The sequence below is a fragment of the Mya arenaria genome, chromosome 7 (assembly GCF_026914265.1).
Source record: "Mya arenaria isolate MELC-2E11 chromosome 7, ASM2691426v1".
Taxonomy (NCBI): Eukaryota; Metazoa; Mollusca; class Bivalvia; order Myida; family Myidae; genus Mya; species Mya arenaria.
Window position 1 is genome coordinate 52,263,331 of NC_069128.1, and position 20,361 is coordinate 52,283,691.

At 36.2% G+C, this 20,361-nt stretch overlaps 1 pseudogene; it reads left to right on the plus strand.

Annotated features, from left to right (window-relative positions):
* The first annotated feature begins 1,059 nt into the window (after nt 1-1,059).
* On the plus strand, nt 1,060-16,674 carry LOC128241235 (kalirin-like; annotated as a pseudogene).
* Nucleotides 16,675-20,361: the final 3,687 nt, after the last annotated feature.

Below are 20,361 nucleotides of genomic sequence, written 5' to 3' on the forward strand. Positions count from 1 at the left end.
TTTTTATTTTAAACAATGTTTATGTTTATATTTTCGTAAGTCACTAACTTGCTTTCTAATTATTTTTCAAAATTGTTTGTCATGATTAATTTGAGTTTTAAAGATCGGCTTAAAATTTCAGATTTTGCTTCAAGTTATTGAACCTATATCATCTATCGTTTCATCACCTTAATTTTAGGGCCTGTCATTTAGTTTTTGTTTTATCTATTTGTTATTAGCAATCAATATACCTAATGTCATAGGGTGCATGTTCGTATCAATATTATGAACTTAAACATGTTAGGCAATTAAGTAAGGGGAAATACTCCGGTTCAGTCATTGGAAAGGGTTGGGAAGAGTTATCATCAATTTTACAACCATTGTTTCGTAAAGACTCTTCTTTATAATTGGGTAGACATCTTGACTCATGTAAATACAAGTGATCATAGTTTCCACGTCATGGTAATGAAAATGACTATTCTTCAGAACTGGAACTTTGGACGTAAGGTCTCATATAAAGAGAAATAATACTAAATTAAATTTCCTACCATGATAATTGGAATGACTATTATCCATAACTGGGACTTCTCACTTTTGGTCTGATGTTAAGAGAAGTGACCGTAATCTGTTTCTTGGACTTGGACTTGAAAATCTGTTTCACTGCCATGGTTATAGGAATGACTATAAATAAGTATTTAGACTTTTTGACTTATGTTAAGAGAAGTGCTCAAAACCTATTTCACTACCATGGTGATAGGAAAAAACTGTTATTTATAACTAAGCAAGAATTGGCATCAGCAAACAATAATAGTAATAAAGCACATTGTTTTAAAAAGTGCAGGATGCTGTAGAAGTCGGTCGGGTTGCTATGAGAAAAAAGGAATATTGTATCCTGCTGTGAAGGACATTTCGACATTCACAGAAAATGTTGGGATTTGTGTTTGAATGAAGTTCTATTAAGAATCATCTACCAAACACATGCATGCAAATGTTGTAAATATTTATTATCATAATAAATCAAAATCATATAAACATTTGATTTTCTTAAGCGTTTAATTATATTATGGCAGAAGGGTACCCATGCTTACCTTCATAGTGCTAGAAAGGGTACAGCACCCTTTCAAACTCTTAAACTTTAACCCAAAACATTAATCTGAGATAATCAGAGAGCCATCCATATTACATTTACAGTCCCTTTTACTCGATCAATATTCCTAAAGGCATGTTTTCATATGACTTTAATATCCGCGACAGCCGAGGCATTCGTCCACGCACCAACATCTTTATATTAACATTAACACTTCATTCCTTAACGATGGTTGTTGTTTATCAATTTCACATTATTTCTGTATAAAGTGCAATGGCCATTCCCATCGAAATCGCGTGTGTTTGTTCGATACTTCTGTCCTGTCATTGGGCGCTATAATACTAATGGGCGGGACATATTTACTATGGAACTTTTTTTCAATGAAATCGTAGTAAAATTATTGGCAACATGCAAAACTGTAATCTGCAGTAAAGCAGTTAAAACAAAATAAGCAACGATAATTTGATTGATTTTAATGTAGATGATTTCATGATATTTAATTACAATGATGACGACTTATTTCGGAATTTGGAATTGACATTTGGTAAAAATAAAGCATCTGACAAAACATGAAATCGAGGCAATGAAACAATAACATATTGTAGTGCACCCAGCAACGTCCATAAGAAAGAGCTCAGTTCAACACTAAGTCTTTTGGTGTCCTCTGGCTTTTCTTCCGCGAAAGTTCACGTTACCCCACCCACCGCCACTGTCGTTTCCACAGAGACGTTTCACCCTCATTAAATGTTTACTTCCAAAGAAATGACAATGCACTTGCTGATTTGTCCACCACCGTATTCCAACATGATTCATACACCAACTGATTCTTCAAATTAACGCTCAACAAGTAAATTGACTGGAATTTCTCTCCAATTTGAAAACTCGTGGTTTAACAAACGCTAATATCGCGTATCACGCAAGATATAATGATAACTTTGTAGGTGGCGATATTTTTGTTGTTTTCTTGTTATGTTAATTTTTCATAATTCAAGTTGTATATTTTTAGTTGTAATATAGTAATAAACCGTATTTATAATATACTTGACCTTGAAAATATAGAAAATAAACCTAAAAATAAGGAACTATTTTATCGGCGCATTCATTGTTGTATATAATTAGGATACGATAGCTTTTCTAATTCTTGATTAATCTATCTATTTTAGCAGAAATGAAGATTTAAATAAATGTAAATATAAGTATAAAAAATCGACATATTGCATTTTATTGGCATAGTCTTTCGGACACCACCCATTTTGAACAGCCCCATTGCATACCATACCCCAATAAAATGCAACATGTCGAATTTTAATCCTTAAACAGTTACCAGCAAGTCACTAAAATACATCTCAACTTGAACAAAAGATTGAACAAAATCGTTGTACGCGGCCTAATTTTCACAGTGGAGGAAAGCCGTTAAACGCCGAGTCATCGGCAATCTTCTATGTTTGTAGGTATATTATTATTATCTTGCTGATCAATTATCTAAAACCTACCTAAGGATTTGGAGCAAAGAGACACAGACTACCGATCTCAACTTGAATTAAAGGATCTTTTTTCACGGAATCATAAAACTCCCAGGTGCACTTTTCTATACAATTTTGAATAGGGTGCCTATCCTCCCTGCAGGCGTGTCCATTCAATTATAGGATTATACATGTATAGCCCTTTATACACAATTGAAATAATCCTGTCGTTTTATAAGGGATTAATATTTGTTGTTTTCTGATTTTAATAAATTTTTTTATATTTTTCACACATATTTGTGACAGGGTGTCTATGACTTTAAATGTGTTTTATTATTTTTTCAATGTATATACGTTTAACATTGTTAATTTTTATATTTTGTAAGTCACTAACCAGCTGTCTTGTTTTCGTAAAACTTATAGGTGTCATAATTATTCGTTTAAATTTCAGATTTTGCTTCTAGTTAGGAGTTACTATTTAAGTTTTGTTTGATCTAATTGTACAAGCGATCAATATACTCAGTGTCATAAATAGAATAAATATATAAGGCCGATAAATAAGGGAAAATACACCGGTTAAGTCAATGAAAGGGGTTAGATAGGGTTATCATAAGTTTCGCTACACTGGTGATAGGTCATAAGATCTTTATTATTGGGTAGATTGTCTTTGTGTTTCATGTTAAGAGAAGTGACCACAATATGTGGTACTTGTTTATTATAAAAAGGTTAAAAATAACGTCGGAATTGTTCTTAAATCCGGAATAAAGATGCAATGGGAAAGTGTTTGCAAAGGCTGACTAATTGTCACGAGTAAATGAAATTCATAATAACCAAACACTCCTGACATATGATAACAACTGTTTTAAATATGATAAAACTACCAAAGTTGTATTGGTTAAAATGACCTTCAGGTTTAAATACTAACCTAGGGAATATTATGTTAGTCGGTTTATTAGCCCGCATGAGAACCAACGAGAAGTGATACAACCCCACAGATCAACTGACTAGAATATTTTTTTTTATTCTCTTTCAAAATTTAAAGTACTTTTAATAGTAATAGTTTTATTTTCTCAAAAGCAATTTAATTCGACGAAAACCGTACGTCCTATTTCTTTCAAGTTGTATTGCTGAAGATTAGCGGAATCAGTAAACACAGTGTGTATTACACATTTTTCCGGGTTTAAATTTTAGACGGAAATTTAACATATATTTAACAATAATGAAATAAAATTCTTTATTTACGAAAATTTCTTTCATGAGATACAAATACTTAAGTTACGTTTTACACTTACCTTAGTCAGGTTATGAACAAAGTATAATACCGGAGTCTTACCGTAGCGACGTTATGCTCAAACAGTAGTTACGTTATGCTCAAACTGTAGTTATGTTATGCTCAAACTGTAGTCACGTTATGCTCAAACTGTAGTCATATTATGCGCAAACTGTAGTCACGGTATACACATGCCGTTGTCACGTTATACGCATACTGTAGTGACGTTATGCTCAAACTGTAGTCATGTAATGCTCAAACTAAAGTCATGTTATGCACAAACTGTAGTCACGTTATGCTCAAACTGTGGTCACGGTATAAACATACCGTTGTCACGTTATACGCATACTGTAGTCGCGTTATGCTTAAACTGTAGTCACGTTATGTTCATACTGTAGTCATGTTATGCTCAAACTGTGGTCACGAGATACACATACTGTTGTCCCTTTATACGGATACTGTAGTCACGTTATGCTCAAACTGTAGTCACGTTATACTCAAACTGTAGTCATTTTATGCTCAAACTGTAGTCATGTTATGCTCAATCTGTAGTTACGCTATGATCAAACTGTGGTCACGGTACACACATACTGTTGTCACGTTATACGCATACATTAGTCATGTTATGCTCAAACTGTAGTCACGTTATACTCAAACTGTGGTCACGGTATACACATACCGTTGTCACGTTATACGCATACCGTAGTCACGTTATGCTCAAACTGTAGTCACGTTATGTTTATACTGTAGTCATGTTTTGTTCAAACTGTAGTCACTTTATGCTCAAGCTGTAGTCATGTTATGCTCAAATTGAAGTCATGTTATGCTCAAACTGTAGTCGCGTTATGCTCAAACTGTGGTCACGGTATACACATACTGTTGTCATGTTATACGCATACTGTTGTCATAGACATACACAGCTGTCGCGTTATACGCATACTGATGTCATAGACATACACAGCTATCGCATTATACGCATACTGTTGTCATAGACATATACAGCTGTCACGTTATACGCATACAGTTGTCATAGACATACACAGCTGTCGCATTATACGCATACTGTTGTCATAGACATATACAGCTTTCACGTTATACGCATACTGTTGTCATAGACATACACAGCTGACGCATTATACGCATACTGTTGTCATAGACATATACATCTGTCACGTTATACGCATACTGTTGTCATAGACATATACAGCTGTCACGTTATACGCATACTGTTGTCATAGACATATACAGCTGTCGCATTATACGCATACTGTTGTCATAGACATATACAGCTGTCGCATTATACGCATACTATTGTCATAGACATATACAGCTGTCGCATTATATACATACTGTTGTCATAGACATATACAGCTGTCGCATTATACGCATACTGTTGTCATAGACATATACAGCTGTCGCATTATACACATACTGTTGTCACAGACATATACAGTCGTCCCATTATACACATACTGTTGTCATACTGTAATCACGTCATACACATACTGCTGTCACTTATAAACATAATGTTGTCTTGTAATACACACAATTTAGTCACGTTATACACATATTGTAGTCACATGCGCAGTTGAAGAAAAAACAACATTTCCAGTTATTAAAATGTAGCCAAACATTGCTTGTCTTGCAGGCGGGCAGTCAGGAGTTCTTGTTTGAGATGTCACCCAGCTTGGTGACACCCCTGTCCAGTTTTACAGTGCAGGCGGGCGAGAGCGCAGTGTTTACATGTCGGATATGCGGTCACCCGCGCCCTAACGTCACATGGACGTTTAACAGCAACATTTATGTGGTACCGGACCACCGAACAATCACGGCGTACCGGGAAGATGGCGTTGTTCCTCAGCAGGTATTTGGACGAGCAAACAAGTTTAACAATGAGCTGTGCGATTATCGTTTTTAGCTCTTCTGGCCAAATGGTAATGTACATATGTGCGTCCGTGCGTCCGTGCGTCTGTAAACAATTGCTTGTGAACACGATACAGTCTTCGATGAAACTTGTACAGTATTTAGATATCCATTAGAGCTCGGTTCCTTTTGAAAACCAGCCAGATCCGCCCAAGTATGCCTAGATTATGGGCCTTGAAAGTATAACAAATCAGTGCGTCTGTAAACAATTGCTTGTGAACACGATACAGTCTTCGATGAAACTTGTACAGTATTTAGATATCCATTAGAGCTCGGTTCCTTTTTGAAAACCAGCCAGATCCGCCCAAGCATGCCTAGATTATGGGCCTTGAAAGTATAACAAATCAGTGCGTCTGTAAACAATTGCTTGTGAACACGATACAGTCTTCAGTTTTGATTGTATCTCGATGAAACTTGTTCAGTATTTAGATATCCATTAGAGCTCGGTTCCTTTCGAAAACCAGCCAGATCCGCCCATGCTACCTAGATTATGGGCCTTGAAAGTATAAAAAATCAGTGCGTCTGTAAACAATTGCTTGTGAACACGATATAGTCTTCAGTTTGATTGTTTCTCGATGAAACTTGTACAGTATTTAGATATCCATTTAAGCTCGGTTGCTTTTGAAAATCAGCCAGATCCGCCCATGAATGCCTAGATAATGGGTCTTCAAAGTATAAAAAAATGCTATTTAAGTCTATTTTTAGCCAAGTCTACATGAGCGAGTCTATCTTTAGCCAAGTTTACATGTAAAGTCACAATTGCTTGTGAATGCCTGGGGTCATTACTGGCCACGCCCCGGGTTCACAGGTTTGGTATACTTAAATTGGGAAATGTTAAAAACTTTTTTGTCTGAAACAGCTATGCAGATCCTTGCTATGCAGGTCCTTGCTATTTTGAACAAGGCTCAATTTAGTTGTCCACTACCATGGTTGTTCAAATTATGCCCCTTGGGTCAAAACTTGCACTGCCCCGGGGGTTTCAAATTTCCTAGAGACTTATTTAAGAAATACTTTCAAAATCTTCCTGTTTCAAACCACAAGGCCCATACCTTTGATATTTGTTGTGGAACATCATAATATTATGATGACCGTCTAGCAAAACATTTGAAATTATACCCCTTGGGCAAAAGCTGGTCCCGACCCTTTTAACTTACTTATTACTTTTTAAAGCTACAGCAATGAAATTTTGACCATGTGTACAGTTTGGAAACGAGCATCAATGTTGTGCTCGGATGTCCTTGACTTTGACCTTTTGACCAACCTTTTTTTATTTTTAAAGCTACAGAAATAATTTTTTTGACCATGAGTGCAGTTTTGAAAGCAAATATTTTTACCTTCAGATTACCTTTACTTGGCACAAAAAAGTCATATTAAAATAGTTCATGCAACTTATCTGCTTACAACACTTTCTGTCCTCAGATGTTGAGCGTGCAGCGTTTTCAGCTAACCCGAACACACAAACACAAAAAGTGAACTATATATGTGTTGCCTATTACTCATACGTACATGCTGTGGATTGAAAATGACCACAAGAGCCATGCAAGTAGAGCATAGGCCCTCTTGGGCCTCTTATTGATATAGCTTGTGCCGAATGAGCAGTTATTTCCGGAAGCACGGTTGCCAATAAACGATATTTGTTACGCTTTAAACAAAATGACATTTTCATAAGTACTAATTTCAATGTGTATTAAGGATTTTCTTTTTCAAAAACAGCATGCTTAAAGCTGCACTAACTTTTTTTATTTTTTGTCTTGGAACGAGCCAATTTATGCGAAAATGCATGTAAACCAGTGATATAAGACTGCTGACAAAACATTAGATTGCAGATTTTTATATTTAAGTTGAAAAAATGATGTTTTATGTATTTTTACAGTTAGTAACGGTTTTAGCCACAAAATATTAATTTTTGAACGGAAATCTGAAAATCTGCGATCTGATCTTTAGTCAGCAGTCTTTTATCACTGGTTTGCAGATATTTACGCAAAAATGTGCTCATTCCAAGACAAAAAATAAAATAAGTTATATTAACGGTAAATCTGTGAGAGGGCAGCTTTAATAAAAATTAAGGAGATTTTGTTGTTCCTTTTCTGTCATGATCGCTTCATCATTATGCTGTGTTTTGAAAAAACAAAACATCAGAAAACTATATTCTTCCACATACGTTATACACGTACTGCGTTTAAAGTCCCCCGCTCCTGTTTACAGATCTCTCAGGTGACAGCGGCGGGCAGCGTGGAGTACACGTGCGTTGCCAATAGCGACATCGGCGGAGTCGTCACCAGGGCGACACTCACAGTGCTGGACCGTCCCGACCCTCCCTGTAAAACCGGACATGAAGACGCAGGTGGTAACTTCCGTCCACCTGGAGTGTCGCCCGCCTTCCACCGTATCCTGTAGACAGATACAGGTACAGCTTAATGTACATGTAGTTTAAAATTGAGGACTTCTTCTACTTCTACCAGATACTGGCCACATTCAACAAGCTGCCAGGGGATAGCGCAATAAAGTAAAATAAGACTGAAGGAAAAAGTGAGGGTATGTATAGTGAAGAATAAAAACAAAAGAACAATAAAGAGTCTAGATTAAGAGTTTGGATAGTTGAGCCTTAACGGGATCAACTATGCCTCCATGAATCACAGTTGAGCTCGTATAAGGCGCATCCTGGAAAATGACTCGCGTTGTCGTTAGAATTCCTGCTGTGGTAGGTCATGTTTGACTCGACTGGCCAATTGCTTATTAGATGGCGCGGTGTCCGTTGTCCGTGCGTCCGTCCGTACACGAATGCTTGTAAACGCGATTCAGTCTTCCGTTTTGATTTGTCTCAGTCAAACTTATACAGTAGTAAGATATCTATGAGAGCTTGGTTCTTTTCTTAAGTCACCCAGATCCGTCAACGCATGACTGGATTATGCCTTTGAAATGCTGTAGCTCTAACGAAAGTTTACTTTAAGGGAGACAACTTATACAGAGATTCGTGTATTATTATAAAATTCATTTGCCTATTACTAGTATGTACATTGTTTTGATAAAAACATTATCATAAATGTCATGGTAGAAGAGCATAGGCTCTCGTGGGCCTCTAGTTACTGGAAGTTGCCAGGTATACCCGCTTACTCATTCATCCGCTCTGATAGAAGTGAAGTCAAACCCATGAATATGTATTATATACTACAATGTTCGCTCTTTCCAGGGTTACACAATAGAGTTTAATGAGGTCGGTCTGGATTACTGGCAGGCTGGGATTCCCTACGTGCCCACCACCTCCCAGGTGATAGGAGACCTCTCCCCCGGGGCCATATACCAGTTTAGGGTTCGGGCCAATAACACAATCGGTATGAGCGACCCCAGCATCCCCTCCGACTTCGTCGCCTTACCAACCTAATCAGATAGTTATAGTCCAATGGAGTTTTGTTATATTTAATTAATATTATACAAATATCATATGGAAGCATGTGTGACATTGAAATTGTCAACCCGAGAGCAGAATGTCTCCTGAGGCGTAAGCATGCTGCCATATGATATTTATTTTATTATACCGAACAAAATGAAATACATAAACGGTTTAAAAATGTTTTTGATTCATTTAATTAAATAGGTTTAACAAGGTAAACAAAATATAACATAAGAAAATAATTATATCTAGAACAAAATTCCACCGATAGTTATGCTAAAATTACTTCAAATAACTGACAGTTCCTGTCGTCTGATGTTTTTGTGTACAAATTGATTAATGACGTCACTGCTGAATGTGTATAAGGGTGGCAATCATGTCATAATTTAGCCAAAATATTGACGCAGTTATTTCCCCTTATATAACATTCAAAATATCACTGCGGTCACAATGTCGACAAGGAAGTAATTAAATCCTTTAGAGCCTCTATAAGAGCGTTTATACTTACAAAAAAGAATCGCATCATTCATACAATAATAATTTGTTTTTTAGCTCACCCGAGCACAAAGTGCTCAAGGAGAGCTATTGTGATCGGTCTATGTCCGGCGTCTGTCGTCCGGCGTCAACAATTGGTTATAAATATCTTCTTCTCCTAAACTGCTTGGACAGTTTTCATAGGAATGATCCTTGGTTGGTGCATTTTTTTCAAAATTATTCAAAGAAATAAATTCCAAGCAGAACTCTGGTTGCCATGGCAACCTAAAGGAAAGTGTCAACAATTGGTTATAATCATCATCTTCTCCTAAACCCCTTGAAACTTTTAATGAAACTTCATAAGAATGATCATTGGTTGCTGCTTTTACAAAATTGTTCAAAGAAATGAATTCCATGCAGAACTCTGGTTGCCATGGCAACTTAAAGGAAAAGCGTCAACAATTGGTTATAATCATCATCTTCTCCTAAACCCCCTTGGACAATTTTAATAAAACTTCATAGGAATGATCTATGGTTGGTGCTTTTTCAAAATTGTTCAAAGAAATGAATTCCATGCAGAACTCTGGTTGCCATGGCAACCTAAAGGAAAAGTGTCAATAATTGGTTATAATCATCATCTTCTCCTAAACCCCCTTGGACAATTTTAATAAAACTTCATAGGAATGATCTATGGTTGGTGCTTTTTCAAAATTGTTCAAAGAAATTAATTCCATGCAGAACTCTGGTTGACATGGCAACCTAAAGGAAAAGTGTCAACAATTGGTTATAATCATCATCTCCTAAACCCGTTGGACAATTTTAATGAAACTTCATAGAAGTGATCCTTGGTCGGTGCTTTTTCAAAATTGTTCAAAAAAATTAATTCCATGCAGAACTCTTGTTGCCATGGCAACCTAAAGGAAAAATTATAAAACTCTTTTGGCAAATACTATGAGGCCTAGTGCTTAAATATTTGGTGTGTAACATTGTCTAATGGTTATCCACCATGTTTATTCAAATTATGCCCGTGGAGAACTATTGGCTTCACCCAGTTGGTTACAAGTTCATTATAAATACATTTTGTTACAATCTGATAGTTATGTGAAGTTAACTCTTGAAGAAAGGGCAGCAAGTCTTGCTATATGGTCTCCCTTTTCTGTGTAGATAGTGAATAAGCCCTTTACAAAGCAACATTTGGTTCTTAAAATTTGAAGAAAGGTGATGTTGTCCTAGATGGAAGTAACGATAATATTAGTTGAAGGTGCTGAATGTGTTCTGATATTTGATTTTTTAGAGCTTAAGGCAGTTTATTGATTTTATTGGATGGTTTGTTGTTTGTGTATCTATACTAAAAGTTCTTTCAGTGTGCAAGCAATTTAACGAAGTCCTGTCAGGTTGCAGGCAATTAAACAGAGTCCTGTCAGCGTGTAGGCAACTAAAAAAAGACATGTCAGTGTGCAGGTATCTGTACCAAGTGCTGTCAGTGTGCTGTCAATTATCAAGTCCTGTTAGTGTTCAGGCAACTGAACAAAATCCTGTCGGTGTGCAGGTAAAAGAAATCAAATTATGTCTGTGTGCAGTCAATCATCTAGTCCTGTCAGTGTGCAGGGACTGAACAAAATCCTGTCAGTGTGCAGTCAATCACCAAGTCCTGTCAGTGTGCAGGAAACTGTGACAAGTCCTGTCAGTGTGCAGGCAACTGTGACAAGTCATGTCAGTGATTATCCAGGCAACATGTTTGACCAGTATGTTTTTCAATATTTTTTGAGAACCAATATCAAGCTATATTGATAACAAGGACGTTAAACTCTTTTAATCAGGTGAGCGATTGAGGGCCATCATGTCCCTCTTGTTTATATTTTCACCTTTAATTAAACGATTAAATTAAACAAAAAATCACAATAATTTTTTCATAAAAGGACCATAATATTTTATCATAAAGGCATGAAGCGGTTTGGTTTTGACGCTAATGGTCTTCCATACTTATCTTTAGAACTGACAGAGAACGCTGACGGCAACCTTACGACGTGGAAAACCACATATGAGAATGACTTCACCGAACTCGAGGAGCTGGAAAGGTATGATCGTTTTGTAACTCTCCGTAACATTATTACATGTACATATTTAACTCTGGGAAGCATGATAGTTTTGTAACTCTCCGTAACATTATTAGATGTACATCTTTAACTCTGGGAAGGCATGTCAGTGAAACATTCCGTAACATTATTACATGTAAATATTTAACTCTGGGAAGGTATTATAGTTTTGTAACTCTCCGTAACATTATTACATGTACATATTTTACTCTGGGAAGGCCTGATAGTTTTGTAACTCTCCGTAACATTATTACATATAAATATTTAACTCTGGGAAGGCATGATAGTGAAACATTCCGTAACATGATTACATGTAAATACTTAACTCTGGGAAGGCATGATAGTGAAACATTCCGTAATATGCTTACATGTAAATATTAAACTCTGGGAAGGCATCATAGTGAAACATTCCATAACATAATTACATGTAACTATTTAACTCTGGGAAGGCATGATAGTGAAACACTCCGTAACATGATAACATGTAAATATTTAACTCTGGGAAGGCATGTCAGTGAAACATTCCGTAACATGACTACATGTAAATATTTAACTCTGGGAAGGCATGATAGTGAAACATTCCGTAACATTACTACATGTAAATATTTTACTCGGCAATTTTTATTGTTACTTATTTTTCCGGTATTGAATTTCGCGTACAGATTCAAGCTGCTGCTATACACGGGTCTAGTCGCGGAAGAGAGTCCCAAATAGCGCTCTGTGAAAGCGCTCCTTACCAAACAAGCTACCTGAATCAGGGTTGAGCGGCACTCCCTGCTACGTACCGTTGCGTAGCGATCAATAGTGCTAGAGCAAATCGCCACTGAGAATGTAAATATTGAACCATATATCAATCTTGATAAGTGATTGATCGTATGCTTAATAACTGACACAAATTTATGTTTTCACAACTCCAGGGGTCGGTTCTCGATTGTTAAGAAAACGTCTCAGAACAGCTCCGGCCAACATTTTGCCGCCAAGTACATAAAGAAGCGTGGCACGTGCAAGGCGCTTGTGGAGACCGAATACAACACCGTACAGTACCTGCAGCATCCGGGCATCGTCCACGTGCATGACTTGTACGAAACGCCCGACCACTATCTTCTGATCATGCAAATTCAAACATATCATATACAGTGTCTTGGCGCTTTTTCTAACGGATGCAAGTTCGAGAAGCGCGGGTTGGTCGAAGAATTAGCAAGGTATGACCTTTACCCCTGTGTGTTGTTTCAGGCTTCCACAAGGGCGGTTGTTTGAGTACATCTGCACTACCTCCCACTTCGACGAGCTGCACGCTGTAGACTTCATCAACGAGCTACTGGAGGCTATACAGTACCTGCATAACTGCAGGATTGCTCACTTAGATATAAATGTATGGCGGTATTGTAAATACAGTTACCGAAAGCATGCGTATCATAACACTGAAGATTTGACTAATCGGCCACTGGAGGCCATACTTTACCTGCATAACTGCATAATTGCGCACTTAAATATAAAGGTATGGCGATATAGTAAATACAGTAGCCACAATCATGCGTATCATGACACTGCAGACTTGACTGCCCAACTACTGGATGCCATCAAGTACCTCTGTAAACTGCTGAATTGCACTTTTTGATATAAAGGTTTGCCGTTATTGTAAATATAGTAGCTGCAAGCATGCGTATCATCACACTGCAGACTTGACTGCCCAGCTACTAAAGGTCATTCAGTACCTGCATAACTGCAGGATCGCTCATTTAGATATTAAGACATGGCGATATTGTAAATACAGTAGCTGCAAGCATGTGTATCATGACACTGCAGACTTGACTTACACGCTTCTGTAGTAATGTTTAGTCTATGTGCAAATACACGAAACCGCGATGAACTAAATCGGATTTTTTAAAATATTACATGACATTTAAAATGGTTCAAAATATGATAAATTCATGTAAAGTAATGCTCTGCCAGATTCTTTATGTCTTCAACTCTAGTTTTGGATAAAATGTTCATTTAGTCTTTGCTTACCGAGAAATAAGTTAAAATTTCCTATATCTTGAAAAAGCCATTTCATAGCAACCGAATGAACTAAACAAATCTCTTAATAACCCAATGCTTAACAATATTATGGTATCTAATTATTTTGTTATTAATGCGTCCAAGAACCCCCGTAGATAAAATAATTCTTTATACTTCCTTTAAATTATTGCATATGTACTCGCCCCATTATATTCCCTTTCACAAAGCCACATATACTAACATAATTAAAAATTGGAGAAACAATGTATTAAACAATTCTAACTTTGTTTACAGTTATTTCAGTAAATTAACATTATTTGCATAGAGGATAATATCATCAGCATAGAGTATTAGAAAAACTTTAAATGAATCCATGTCAATACCATAAATTTACACCCTTTTCACAGCAAATAGACTCTAGATCTTTTGAATACATTGAGAACAAGCATGGCGATAAACTTTCTCCCTGTCTCAGGCCTAATACGCATTCATACGTTACACTTAACTGGTTACAATACTTACTCTTGACTTATCTGAAGAGTACATAGATTTAATGTTGTGAAATATTTTTACCTCGTAATCCTAGCTTGAAAAGTTTACACCACAGATTGTCTGTGACAACATAATCGAAGACTTTTGTAAAATCGACAAAACACACAAACAATAATTATTGTCTTCCTTGGTTAATGACATGCGTTAATAAGCTATGCAGTACACAAATATTACCTACATTACTTATATTCGATCCAAAACCAGTCTGTGTTTCAAAATAAACATAATAGTTTTGAGCACACTCGGAAAGTATGTTGTTCAAAATACGTAATCCATGTTTGACATACAGCATTTGACATGTAATTTATATATATGTCTCTGCATATTTTCCTTAACCTGCACCTTAGTTTATCCAGCAGGAGAACCTGCTACTAGACATCAGCAACACAGTTGCAATGGTGAAGCTGACGGACTTCGATGAAGCTCGGCACATCTACAACAACTACTACGTGCACGCGGCTTCCGGCGACCCAGAGTTCCTCGCACCAGAAATAGTCGCCGGCACGCCCATCGGTCTTCTCTTAGATATATGGTATGGAATCGAAGAACAAAACGTATTCCTTGCTGTTAGCAATATCAAAATTGGTTTACTGCTTGGTACTGCTTTAAATTGTACGTTAAGTTGTTAATGCATAACAAAACGCTCAATATTCAGAGGAGTTCCTGAATCGTTTTAAATGAACGCTCATCGTTATGGAAAGGTATTTCATTTGTTTGGTCTCAATGTGTGATAAGGGCTGGGAGGGGATTTATAATACAGTATTAGAAGAACCATCTTCAAAGCACTATTATCGACAATTATTCGGTGTAATTAATTGTAAGCCTTCGAATTGTACTCCAGATTTTAAGTTTGAAGCACTTGCCTGTTCGAAGGAACCTTATGTATGTGAGCGCCTTTAGTCCTTATTTGTATAATGTTCGTTTCATTTCCAGTGGTGTAATGACGATGAAGGTGTTTGTTAAGATTTAGAGTTTGCACATCATTGACAGTTTACTACTTTGTGCTTTGTTTGGATGTTTTATCAAACTATACAACGTTACAACATCCCGTTGACATTATGAGTATGTGTCCTTTGCAGTGTTATACAATATTTGTGGTCCTGTATGGCATGCTTAGTGGTGTCTCCCCGTTCTTAGACGAATGCGAAGAGGAGACTTTCTCCATCATCCTATAAATCGTGTATATTGATACATACTGTGATGTTAATACCCGTTATCTGTACACTCAGGGCAGTGGGCGTGGTACTTTCGTCATGCTGAGCGGCGTTTCCCAGTTTTTAGACGAAAGCGAAGAAGAAACTTGCTCTAACATTCTGAGAACCGAATTCTGCTTTCCCGATGAGTTCTTCGCCGGCGTCACTGCTGAGGCAAAGGAGTTTATTAGGACGCTGCTCGTAGAGGACATGGGGTGTGTACATGTTGTCTTTGAACATTTTGTCAGTTAATTTTCATCTATAGACCACGATACCCTAATAAAAGGCAATCAACTATGTGTCTTGTTTAACCGGACTATTCCATATTACAAAACAAGGATAGCACACAACTGCTATCACAATACACATGAACAGCATTTGTTTTGTTTTTAGGAAGAGGCCCACTGCGCATACGTGTCTGGACTCCGCCTGGCTGAAGAGGGCGACGCTGCTCCGAAGCAACCTAGACCCCGCCCCATCTCCACCGCCCGTGTTGCCTATTTCCTGGACAGAAGGCGACACCTGGTGAGAATATAAATACTGTATCCATAGATATAAATTAAGGAATGATAATCGATTTCCAGCCGATTTGATTGGATTGAAAAATATGTTGTTATGTACAAATGTATTTTGCTAAACACATTGAAATTGTGTACTGGAAATTAGAGGGTAGTATTGGTTTGGCAGAGCGATATTCAAGGGCGGTTCAAGAAATTGACATTAGAGGGGGCGTAAATTAGGGGTGCAACCTTTTGACAAGCGCACCCATATCATAACCGATTTTTTATACTTAGTAGTTTAAAATATTGGCAGGGGGTTTCGAAATTTTAAAAACATTAAAGTCAGAAATAGTGCACCATGAGCGTATTTTATTACTTTTTTCTTCGAAATTGACATAAAAAGTGATTTTGAACGATTATTTTTTAAATGAAATATCGGAACGTACCCCTGTTGATATCGCTATTTCGGACCAATAATACGTAACATTGGTCCGGATTAGCAGTATCTGCCCGCAAACGTCACGTTGGTCAGAAGGAGCAATATAGCCCGGTTATGCAACATCGATCCGGGTACGCACTATCCGCGCGGCTACACCAAAATTTCCTTTAATTCTCCTATTACCGGGCAAGGTACCCGAACATATTGATTGGTAATTATTTCTGTTTATAGAAACATATGTGTTACTGTTAATAGTAAAAAAGTATGAAGGATTTTTACCTTTTTCAGGTTTTGGCCACATCTTGATAAGAAGCGACGTTGGTGCATCTGACGAGAGACATATATCTTAACTCTTTATGACTTTGTTTGTATATAAGGTGTTTTCAGCAGCCTATTCTCACCTATTGTGTTACCTAAACATGATTAAGACCAGGTCCCAGTGACTCGAATACACTCAAGTAATATATTTTTACTAAACTCGACATTTTTTACAACTTAAAGCTGCACTCTCACAGATTGAACGTTTTGACAACTTTTTAATTATTTGTCCTTGAAAGAGGATTTTTTTTGCATAAATATCTGCAAGCTAATGATATAAGATTGTTGAAAGAAAATAACACCGTGAATTTTCATATTTCCGTTCAAAAATTAACGTTTTATGGCTTAAACTGTTACTAACGGTTTAAGAAAAATGAATGAAACATCAATTTTGGAACTGAAATTTATAAATCTGCGATCTAATTTTTGTCAACAGTCTTGTATTTCTGGTTTCCATGGATTTTAGCAAAATTTGGCTCGTTCCAAGACGAAAAATAAAAAAAAGTCAAAACGTTCGATCTGTGAGAGTGCAGCTTTAACAGCAAAGCGTGTGTAAGAGATGAAATGTTTTACTCTGTTAGAATCAAACTTATGGATTATATTTACTGTATATAGACTTGTTTGGAGAAACAAAATTCAAAAAATATGTTTACGGGCTAGAAATGATCTTGCCAATGAGTAATAATCGAACATTTAAAGCTGTACTGAACTGTTACAGATTATTCTTCATTAATAATCAAGTTATAAAAGGAAATACTTGCACAATTAAAATAATTAATACAGCAATTATATGGAATAACTAGATTGTATTTTATTTTTGTTCACATTATACTCGGGTTTTTAAAAAAAAGCTTGAGAATTTTCAAGAAACTGGGGCTAGATTTGTGTATATTCTACAAAACCAAACTAGTCACCTTAAATGAAGCTAAAATCCGTTTATAATTCCAATTGTTCGAGCTGTAGGTGCTTCAGTGCTTGTGTGAAATTTTAATGACTCAGATTGTGGGTGCAGGCCCGAAAATATAATAAGTTGTTATAATTAATGGGAAGCCTTTTGAATACCGCCTAGCTTTTAAGTTTGAATGAATTATAACAAGGCTCTTGCACTCAAAGCAAATGTCGACTGAAGTACGACTCTCTTTAAAGAGACGCCCATACACTAAGCCTTCTTGTCATGCTTTTGGTATTAAATTTCAAAATGGTTTATGGCACAGATTATTTCCTTGTACTGAACATTTTACAATTAAGTTTCAAATACGCCCAAGTTTATTACTCCCTAATATAACCATGGGCTTACAATCATTCATTTGATTTATTTATAAATTGTGTTGCATGAGGCTGGGGTTAAATGTATCCGATGTACAATAATGTGACGTTTAAATGTCTGTCGAACCCATATTGTTTTGATATCATCTGAAAAAAGGTTTAAAGGGACTAGACACCAGATGATACAATTGCATGAAAATAAAGGAAATTAACAAATGCTTACACACGATTGATATCGTTTTGCACAACGCATAGAATCTTACTTACTGATGTATCTTATCGCTAATGACACATGTATCTTTCGCAGGTTTTGCGTATTTATCCAATACGAAATTTACTGGTAAATACCAGTAATTTGAAAATATGTTTCTGTACTAATCGCATGACGTTCACATGCTTGATATACACACTATAAACTGGGAAACCGTTATGATTTTTTAAGGGTAAATTCAGCTGAGACAGCGACAAAATATTCTTTTTATCATGTAAAGTGATGTAATATCGTCTTAATACAAGCTCTTGTTGACAAGTACAGGCTTTTTTGTGGACATACTGAGGTGGCAGATTTTGGGACCTTCTGGTGTCTAGTCCCTTTAATGTTTAAAGGAAAAATATGTAAACATGACACTGATACAAATATTGCAACATTAAAATATTGAAAAATCGACCGCTTCACTATCTGTAATGTATTTTCGATTATTTATTTTATAAATTGGTAATCAGGGGTCAATACCCTTTGAAATGAAACAAGATTTATATAGGGTCATTGTACTTATCTCCCAGAGATTATTACAAAAAAAATCTAAATAAAAAATATTCATTTACAAGATGGCTGACATAATATCATTCATAACCGTCAATACTATTTTATTCAAGGTTGCGCTATACTGTTATTGAAGTTATATCAGGCTTACACTCAATGGCATGATCAAACGAAAATATATTTTGTACATCGGATAATTTAAGCTGAAGCGACACATGTGTGCATACTGTATTTCTCACATAAATATAGAACAGATAGCCTAATCTTGGATTGGGTGTTTTAGAGTTATATGTTGAAAAAAACACAACATTATATGGTAGAGCAATATACAGGTATATGTTAAAGAGATATACATTATGTGTTGAAGAAATAATCAGTTATATACTAAATTATATACATTATGTGTTGAAGAAATATACTATTATATGTTAAAGGAATATACCTTATTCGTTGATTATGTGTTGAAGAAATATACATGATGTGTTGATGAAATATACAGTTATGTATTAAGGAAAAATACTGTAATGTGTTTAGAAATACACAATAATGTGTTAAAGAAATACACAATAATGTGTTGAAGAAGTATACATTCATACATTAAAGAAATTTATATGAATGTGTTGAATGACGAATTCATTTATACATTTGCAATATGTCACTAGCCACTAACGGTAACCATAACACAGCGGTGAAAGTGGTCCAGTGATAATCATGTTCGCTTTTCACACAACAGGACGTAGGTTCCAGCCTCACAAGGGTGGGCGAGGTCTAGTGGTAAAAGTGTCCGCCTCTCACCCAAGAGGACGTGGGTTCGACTCCGAATATGATTTAAATCAGCTTTCAGCTGTCTTCAATAGACTTAAAACATTGGTTTAAGACCAACTGAAACAGGGTTTTGATAGTTTTCTGGTTATAATTGAAGGAAATTATATCTTGATATTGGCGCCTTCTGACCTATATTTATTGTTAGTGAAATAACAGAAGAAATATTACCATATTTAGTGATACTGGTTGTCCAGATCTCGGTATTTGGTGTGTGTTCTCATTGATAAATCATTAACCTTCTCGTTGTTGGTAAGACTTAAACATTTAGATATAATTGATACTTTAGCTATTTAGATATTGTATTAAAGTACAAACTATTTAGAGTGAATATGGGGTGCGTTGCTTAAAGCATTTGGCTGACAAGTCAAACAAAACCAAAAACAAGACAAAACAAACACTATAAAAAAGAACGAGAAATGTAAGACCCGCCTCGAACCTGTCCACGTGGTTTTAGTTCATGTTTAGGTGCAAAGTTTCAATGCAACGATACAAAGCCGAAGATCGCTCTCAGCGAAGAAGCAACGTTCTAGCCACGGAAGGTTACGAAGGGCACAGATTTAACATCCCATTACAAATGGCTCGTTCTGTGGGCTTATGAAACGCACCCAAGATCTCATTCCCTTCCCTCCATACTCATACAGGCCAATTGCTTAACTTGCAGAAGACATCTTTTGGCAATATTATTTAGAAAATATGCCAAATTCGTCAATATACGTTCGGTTTGATTGTATCTAGATTCATGATTCAATTGGTCACAATGGATTTCGATCCATATTATAATTTGTGACAATGCATTTCAATTCATAATATAATTTGTGACA